Here is a 9,436-nt window from a genome sequence, read left to right on the forward strand (position 1 = left end):
CATGGTCAGTAATTCTTAGTTATCTTCATCATCATCCTTTGGGGGATTATTGATATAATTCAGACTTCCTCATCAGAACAGAATCTGTCAGTAGAGTATGTGCTTTCATGATCTCACAACAAAACTTCCTCATCCTTCCAAACCACAAAGCTCTCCTTGGTGATTCCCTCCCACCTTCTGCTCCAGCTAAATCAGGTAACTTCTCTGGCATCTCACAGGCTTCTGGGTTCCCTATCCCAACCTGATCACCCTGAGGCCTGCGTGTTCATTTTATAATGATCCTGTACACTGTGCATCCTTATTTTCCATTTCTGTAGGTGTGCTATATTTCATAATTTAAAATATTTAAAATACCTGGTAATGCCTGCTCATCGTAGAAAATATATAAAATAAGCAAGAGAAAATGTAAAAGGAAAAATTCACCCGCTTTTCAAAGACAACCTTTATTTAGTTATATTTCCTGCTTGATTTTTTAGATTTCTGATAATATATAAAATTTGTATATGCAATTTGCATCCCGCCCATCAACTTGCAAACAACTTGTATGAACCTGGGACAAGCAGCTATAGTCCCTTCAACTGCTCACCTGTGACCTGACTTCACTGTTAGGCATCAGCTCTTTGACCTGGAAAGTAACCAAAGAGATGACTCTCACACTCCATAAGGCAGAAGAAATTAAACACTAAAGCTAGGATTTCATTTCTCAGTTATGCTCTGAAGAAGCAGCGGAGTGAGGCTTCATTTCCTCTTTCTCCTTCTTGCTCCCTGGCACTTAGACGTGGTGGGAACCACCTTGGGCCACATGGGCCAGGGCACGCCGCTAGGCATGGCAGTGCCATAAGTCAAAGTGTGTCTGATACTAGAAGTTTTGTTACCAGCCCTGCACCACTTACAGGGAAGAAAGAACAATTTTATTTAAGTTGCTGCCACGTTGAGTTCTGTTACAGGGGTTATATTAAATGCCACTTAACCCTCAGTGCCTATTCGACATGCCCTGAACAATTCCCATGTCCCTAAACATATAATTTTTGGTGTGTCCAGAATATTCCATCACCTGAAAATGTTTCATTCACTTATTCAACACTTATTTATTGAGTGCTTCTATATCCAGGCCCCTGGACCAGCGATGGGGATGTAACAGTCATAATCCAGAGGGAGACAGGCAAACAAACATAACCCATCTCTATTTTCAGATAATAGCATGTCCCAAAATGTAGGGCAGAGATCGGCTAATTGCTCACCGAAACTGTTTCCCGGGGGTGGGGCCCGAGAGGTAGACATGAGTCGCTTCAAGTTTGTGGATATCGGTAAGCACTTGACAGATCCGATGTTCAGAGGAATTTATAGGGGAGGTCGGGAGCTTTAAGATGACTTACAAGACATAATAGAGAAAGTGGTCCAGATTGGTGTTAAAAAAATATTTTGAAAAAAGTTTCAATTGGCAGAACAAACAAAATTACCAATGTTTCTTCACTGTTGGAACTCGCATGATGAATTTTTGGACATTATGGAAAGAAATAGAGACCTGTGTGTGGGTGGAGCGGTGCATTCATTTGATGGTACAAAGGAAGCGGGAGCTTTCTTGATTGACTTGGATCTCTACATAGGGTTTTTTTTTAAGATTTTAAAAATTTATTTACTCATGAGAGACACACAGAGAGAGGCAGAGCCACAGGCAGAGGGAGAAGCAGGCTCCATGCAGGGAGCCCAATGTGGGACTCGATCCCAGGACCCCAGGATCACGACCTGAGCCGCAGGCAGAAGCTCAACCACTGAGCCACCCAGGCACCCTCTACATAGGATTAAATGAAAACTGAGGCCCACTGAAAACTGAGGCTAATTTGGAAGTTCTGAAGTCAATATCTCATGAAAAAATGAATGATTGAAGCTGACGCACTTTGGTGTGGAGTGCAAAGTACACAGGCTGGATCAAAATATATAAAAACTTCATTTTCTACCAAAAAGAAGTGGGAAAATGGGCACAATATAAAGACAGGAATGAACCCTGTCACGTAATTCAAATACTGGAGACAATGTCAACAGTAAGAAAGCAAAATCCACTCAAATTGGCCAATATACTATATAACATCATTAATTTTTTTTCCTGACACGTTATTTTTCCGTCTAGTAAAGCATAAACATTAAGACAGTTGGGAGTCAGGGGGATCCCTGCGTGGCTCAGAGGTTTAGCGCCTGCCTTTGGCCCAGGGCGCAATCCTGGAGTCCCGGGATCCAGTTCCACGTCGGGCTCCCTGCATGGAGCCTGCTTCTCCCTCCTCCTGTGTCTCTGCCTCTCTCTCTCTCTCTCTCTCTCTTTCTCTCTCTCTGTCTATCATAAATAAATAAATCTTAAAAAAAAAAAAAAAAGACAGTTGGGAGTCTCCTTCTGGAAGTTAGGTTATTGATAAGAATGCTTTTTTCTTTTTTAAAAAAAGTGTTTATTTATTTATTTATTTTTTTAAGTGTTTTAAAAAATATGTTATTTATTTACCTCGGAGAGAGAGAGAGACAGTAGAGGGAGAGGCAAAGCAGGCCTCTGCTGAGCAGAGAACCTGATATGGGGCTCAATCCTAGGACCCTAGGATCATGACCTGAGCCAAAGGCAGACATCTAACTGACTGAACCACTCAGGTACCCCAAGAATGCTTTTTTTCTTATAAATCACTGAGATTTTTTTTTTTCACTGAGATATTTGTCAACTGAAGGAGACTCATGTCTTCCAGGACTGTGATCTCTTCATCTCTATTTGTTAACCATTTATTTTTCCCTTCCCTTTGCTTTAGGGCAGCCAGGAATGCCCAAGGAATATCACACATATCCCACCTGGGTGGGTAGGTGCATGAGGATTGCAAGTGTCAACTTGTGCTTTCCCCCAACTTGCCTTCTGCTTCACCTCATCAAGGATCCACCAAACCAGGCCCAGATCAGCAGAACCGTCAACTAATCTATTTATTTATTAATGGTTTTGAGCCGCCAAATTTTGGTGTGGTTTGTTACACAGCAGTAGCTAACTGATACAGGCTTCATGACTAAATAGATTCAGAAAATAATGCCTAGGAGATTCCTTCTTGTACAGTTATCATGGAATCTAGCACATTAATGAAAAGTCTTATAATAAAGCAGCTCATCTAATTTTGTTTAAACCACCCAAATCTACATTTCTTTTATCAAGGAACACTTTAATTTTAAAAAAGATTTTATTTACTTATTTTTGTGAGGGGGGGGGGGAAGCATGAGCCAGAGGAGGGGCAGAGGGACAAGCAGACTCCCCACTGTGTAGGCAGCCAGATGCTGGACTCTATCCCAAGGCCCTGAGATCATTACCTGAGCCAAAGGCAGACGCCCAACTGCTGAGCTACCCAGGCATCCCTATGAATTGTCTGTTCATATTCTTTTTTAAAAAAGATTTTATTTATTTATTCATGAGAGACACACAGAGAGGCAGAGACACAGGCAGAGGGAGAAGCAGGCTCCATGCAGGAAGCCTGATGTGGGACTCGATCCCAGGACCCTGGGACCCTGGACCCAGGTCCCAGGACCCTGGGACCACGCCCTGAGCTGGAAGGCTTAATCACTGAGCCACCCAGGCATCCCATCTTTTCATATTCTATGCCCATTTTTATTTGTTGGGTTTTCATGTTAATTTCACATTACTTTGTTAATACCTTCAATCATTGAGGATGTTACCCAATTGTCTATCATTTTTGTTGCAAATATACTTCTCTAATGTATATTTACTTCAGTTTGCCTATGCCCTTTTTGGACATATAAAATATCCAGCTCTTTTACAGCCTACTTCATCAGTCTTCTCTTTGATGCTTTGTTTCCCCCACTACATAGAAGTTCAGAACATCTTTCCCTAGACAGAATTTGTTCAATATTTGCTGATAAGAGCCTCCTTTAGATTTTCACCATGCAATTCCCCCACACACATATTACTCAAATCCAACTGGAATTTATTTTGTTATGTCTTGTAAGATGTATTCTAAACTGGTATTTTCCCCCAAATAAATAAGAGATCAATCCAATTGATGTGACATAATGCTTCTTATAAATTCTTATGTTCTCTAGTCTGGCCAACCATTCTGTTACATCATTCAGTAGATTGTTCTTACACTAAAACTACACTTTAAATTGCGTGAACTCCATGAGGACAGGGACTCTGTCTGTTTTGTTGCTGCAGTAGCAACAGTACCTAGTAAGGTTCATGGCAGGATCTCAATAAATATCTATGAAATGAATGAGTAAATGAACATGTGATTGAATAAGTGGATGGACGGGTGAATGAATACAATATGCCAGTCCCTGTGTGGTATTGTGATTATTTGTGTTGTGAAAAACATATAATCCCTTCCGCAAAGCCCATAGGTAGCTAGAAAACATTTCTTTAATCTTTTATCAGTTAGCTCTTGCTGTATAACAAACTATCCCCAAATTGACACTTAAAGGAACAATAATTTTTATTATTTTTCATGATTCTGCGGTTCAGGAATTTAAATTGGCACAGCCTGGTTTTTGAGATATCTAAGCAACAGCTAAGGCAGGAGCAGGAAGCTGTCCTGTTGGAACCACTGTGTAAATCAGGAAAGGGTCTAGGCTGGAGATAGATCTGAGAATTGCATGCAGATGGTGATCAAAGTCACAAGAATAGATCAGAGGAGAATGTGTAGAATGAGGAGAGAAAAGGATCCAAGTTAGTGCCTTATAGAATATTCCGTATAGGGACACCTTGCTAACTCAGTCAGAAGAGTGTGTGACTCTTAATCTAAGGATTGTGAGTTCAAGCCCCATGTTGGGTGTAGACATTACTTTAAAAGATGAAAGAAGACGAAGATGAAGAAGAAAGAATGTTCTGTATAGCAAGGTGAAACTGTTTTAAAAACTTGACCACCAGAACGCCGGGGTGGCTCAGGGGTAGAGCATCTGGCTTCAGCTCAGGGCATGATCCTGGGGCCCTTGGATAGAGTCCCACAATGGGCTTCCCACAGGGAGCCTGCTTCTCCCTCTGCCTGTGTCTCTACCTCTCTCTGTGTGTCTCTCATGAATAAATAAAATCTTAAAAAACAAACAAACCAAAACCATGATCACCAAAGCTTTCACATTCCCTGCATCAAGAATTGGGAGCTATGGGGCACCTGAATGGCTCAGTGGTTGAGCATCTGCCTTTGGCTCAGGTGGTGATCCCAGGGTCCCGGGATCCAGTCCTGCATCCGCTCCCTGCCAGGAACCTGCTTCTCTCTCTGCCTGTGTCTCTGCCTCTCTCTGTGTGTCTCATGAATAAATAAATAAATAAAATCTTTTAAAAAAAGAATTGGGAGCTATGTGGCCTCCTCTTGAATCTGGGTGGGCATGTGCTCACTTTGATCAAGAGGCAGCAACAGAAGTGACACTGTGACTTCTGAAGCTGGGTCAGAAAGGCCTTGCAGCTTTGGTTCTCGTGAACACTCTGTAGAAAGCCAGCTGTCACATAGAAGTTCAGCTATCCTGGGACTGCAATGCTAGAAGGCCATGCAGAGGTGCTCTGGTTTTAGATCCTGCTGAGCTCCCAGCCAACACCCAGTGTTACTTTCAGCCAATTTGCTGAGTCACTTTGGACATCCAACCTAGTCAAGCATTGAGATGACTCCAGTCCCAGCCAATTTCTGACTCATATACATGAGAGATCCTGAGTCAAACCCTTCCTAAACTCTTGATCTACAAAAAGGCAGGAAAAACAAAATGTCTGATTTAAGTTGAGGTTTTGATAATACTTAATCCAGCAATGGGTAACTGAAACACAGGTATACTAAGAACCTGTTGCAGCTAGCAAATTAAAACCAAAACTTAACAGCTTCAAGTTTACTCATTTATTTAAGTAACCTCTACACCCAATGTGGGGCTCGAACTCCCAACCCAGACATCAAGAGCTGCATGCAATTCTGAATGAGCCAGCCAGACACCCCCAAAACCTAACAGCTTAAAACATTGTCTTGGGACGCCCGGTGGCTCAGCAGTTGAGTGCCTGCCTTCCGCCCAGGGCATGATCCTGGAGTCCTGGGATCGAGTCCCACATTGGGCTCCCAGCATGGAGCCTGCTTCTCTTTCTGCCTGTGTCTCTGCCTCTCTCTCTCTCTCTCTCTCATAAATAAATAGTCTAAAGAAAACAAAAAAACATGGTCTTATTTTCTTTAGGTCAGGAATTCAGGAGTGGCATAACTGGGTGGTCTGGTTCAGGATCACTCATGGGGATGCAGTTAGGTTGTTGGTCAGGACTGACTGCATTTATCTCATGTCTTGACTAGGGTGGAGGAGCAGCTTCCAAACTGGCCCACTTCAGAGGGCTGCTGCCAGGAGGCCTCAGTTCCTTGCAGGCTTTCACAGACCTCAGTTTCTCACCACATGGACTTCCCTTTAGGGCTGCTCAAGTGTCAGCACAATATGGGCAGCTGGCTTCTCCCCAAGCAGGTAATCCCAATACAATACCTTTTATGATTTGGTCTTAGAAGTCAACACCATTACTTCTAGAAGCGAGGCATGAAGTCCAGCCTCAAGGGAAGGCGGCATTAAGTCCACACTCAAAGGAAGGGCTGTTAAAAAGAAGTGTCAAAGAACTCGAACGTTTATTTTTAGGGATTTTGTTTGTTTGTTTGTTTGTTTGTTTGATAGAGAGGGAGAGTGTGCACAAGCAGGGGGAGGGGCAGAGGGAGAGGGAGAAGTAGGCTCCCCATGGAGCTCAGAGCACCACACGGTGGATTCCAGGACCCTGAGACCATAATCCAAATTGAGGACACTTAACTGACTGAGCCACCCAGGCGCCCCTAACTTGGAACATATTTTAAAACCACAACAGGGGTTGCAAACTCAAGAGGCATATATGTATCTCCTCATGGAGGAACTCGAACACCACCCATATTTTTACCAGAAAATTAAACTGTAAAAAACAAAACAAAACAGTTTTTTAATCTCTCAGTTTATGGAACATACAGGAATAGAAGACTATAGTGAAGGATTCAAGAGGTACAACCAGCCAAGTCGGGCTGTAAGAAGTCCCACAGGGAGATTGAGAGGGAGAAGGAATGTTGGAGAATAAAAAGACTTAGATGCCAATCAAATATAGGGTGTAAACGCTGTCTGCGATGAAATTTGGAAGTTTTTGGATTTACAAGCGAATGTCTAAGAAAGAATTCTTGAGATATTTTTGATGCAAAAAGGTGATTTTATTATAGCTTAGGAGTAGGACCTGTGGGCAGAAAGCTGCGCTAGGATTGTCTGATTATACACTTGTTAATTAGTGGGGTTTAGGGATAGCAGAAGTCTCTAAGGAATTTGGAAGCAAGGCTTACACTGCCTAGAGGGGCTATAGCTGCTGTTGAGATAAGGTTACCTTGGGCAGCCCGGGTGGCTCAGCGGGTTTAGGGCTGCCTTGGGCCCAGGGTGTGATCCTCCTAGCATGGAGCCTGCTTCTCCCTCTGGCTGTGTCTCTGCCTCTCTCTCTCTCTCTCTGTGTGTTTCTCATGAATAAATAAATAAAATCTAAAAAAAAAAAAAAAAAAGATAAGATTACCTTTAGGTTTTAACAAAACAAACATTAAAGAACTAAGCCAGCCATGAATTTGAGGAAGGTCATGCTCTGTGTGTTTCAGGGATCTATCAGTGGGCTGCAAGCTGCAAGGAGACTTAATTTAAGCTACATTTCTCTCTTACCTTTGTTTCTCTCCTCATCTGGATTCTGATTTGAACAAACCAACAGTATAAAGATATTTATGAGGGGCACCTGGGTGGCTCAGTTAAGGGACCAACTCTTGATTTCGGCTCAGGTCATGAGCTCAGGGTCATGAGATCCAGCCCGGTGGACAGCTCCTCCTGGAGTCAGCTTGGGATTCTCTCTCCCTCTCCCTCTGCCCCTGCACCTGCCCTCCTCATGCTGTCTTTCAAAGTAAATAAATGAAATCTTAAAAAAAAAAAAAAAAAAAGATATCTATGAAACAACAGGGAACTTCTGAATACTGACCTATATTAGATAATATTAAAGGATGGCTTTTTTTTTTTTTTTTTTTGGTGTGATGGAAACGCCTTTTAGAGATACATACAGAAACATTTCCAAATGAGATGACATATTGCCCAAGATTTGCTTTGAAATAATGAGAGAGGAGAGGGAGCAGAATAAATAAAACAGGACTGGCCATATGTTTGAACTACAGAAGCTGGGTGATGGGTCCTTGGGAAATCCTTAACTATTCCAATTTAAAATTCTCTTAATATGTTGGGGAGGGGGGGAGAGATTTAGCTGTTTAGAAGAGAGAAAAGAAAAAAGGGATATTTTTTCATGTACAACGTGAGCGCCTTCACCCGGCTCGACTGCCGGCCAGCAAGCCCAGAGCTGAATGACCCGCCGAGATGCAGGAGCGAGGGAAGACGGCCCCGCCTGCCCCAGGCCACAAAGTGCCCTCGTCTGGGTTTTTCCAAGAGGTTCGGGCGCCCCCGCCAGGACGTGGGTTCCCACCCCGGGATTGCACCCCGCGGGGCCCGGCAGCCGTCCACGCCTGCGCAACGCCGCCCGCCGCGGAGGAGCCCGAATCCCTTCATCCCACAACCCCCCGCGACCTCCGTTTGAGCTTGCGTGGAGCAAAATAAGGCAGAGGTTCTCGCATGGTTTTCTGGGAAATGCAGTTCGCGTGCCAAGCTGGAGCCCCGCCCCGCCCCGCCCCCGCCCCCGCCCCCGCCCCCGCCCCCGCCCCGCGCCCCCGAGACTCCGCGCTTCACCCGGCGCCGCGCGCGGTTCGCTGAGCAGCGCGCTGCTGCCCCCACGTGGCGGCTGAGGGGCTACTGCACGCGTCTGGGACGGTGGGGACGCCTGAGGTCGCAGGGACCTGGGAACCTCTGGGAATCTCCGGAGGGGTGGGGGGCGCTAAGAAATTAGGGGCAGGTCCCGCCGTGGAGATTAAATAAAGCGTTCCCAATGTTGGCTGAAAGTAGTTCTTATACCTACTGCTAATATTTACCGAGTGGGCATTTACCTGCAGCCGACTTCAGCACTTCCTATGCCTTAGCTCACTTAATGCTCACAGCAGCCGTTTTGTCATCAGCCTCAATTTATAGGAATGAAGCTGAGACCCAGAGAGAAGGAACACTTACTTGTTCAGTCACCCTGCAGGACAGCCGGGGTTTGAACCCAGGCTGCCTGGCTTCCGGGTCCGTGCTCTTCCTCAGTGTTACACTCTCCCAACCTCAATAATCCCAAATTTGTAACTGGTATGTGAATCAACTCCAGCAAGCCATTAAGCATGCTCAGTCACTGATTTAGCTCAGCTTCAGCACAAAGGTGGCATTCAGCCTAAGTTTGTGGTTAGCACAGGGATCAAGTTCCTGATGGGCACGATCACCAAAGGGATTATTTCAGGCCTACAAAGCCTTGTCCCTTTTTGTTCAGGTGACTGCTATTCAAATGTCCCTATCC

At 44.5% G+C, this 9,436-nt stretch overlaps 1 pseudogene; it reads left to right on the forward strand.

Annotated features, from left to right (window-relative positions):
• Positions 1–1,432: 1,432 nt before the first annotated feature.
• LOC119870051 lies at positions 1,433–2,178 on the forward strand (annotated as a pseudogene).
• Positions 2,179–9,436: the final 7,258 nt, after the last annotated feature.

This window comes from Canis lupus, chromosome 1 (genome assembly GCF_011100685.1).
Source record: "Canis lupus familiaris isolate Mischka breed German Shepherd chromosome 1, alternate assembly UU_Cfam_GSD_1.0, whole genome shotgun sequence".
NCBI classification, from domain to species: domain Eukaryota; kingdom Metazoa; phylum Chordata; class Mammalia; order Carnivora; family Canidae; genus Canis; species Canis lupus.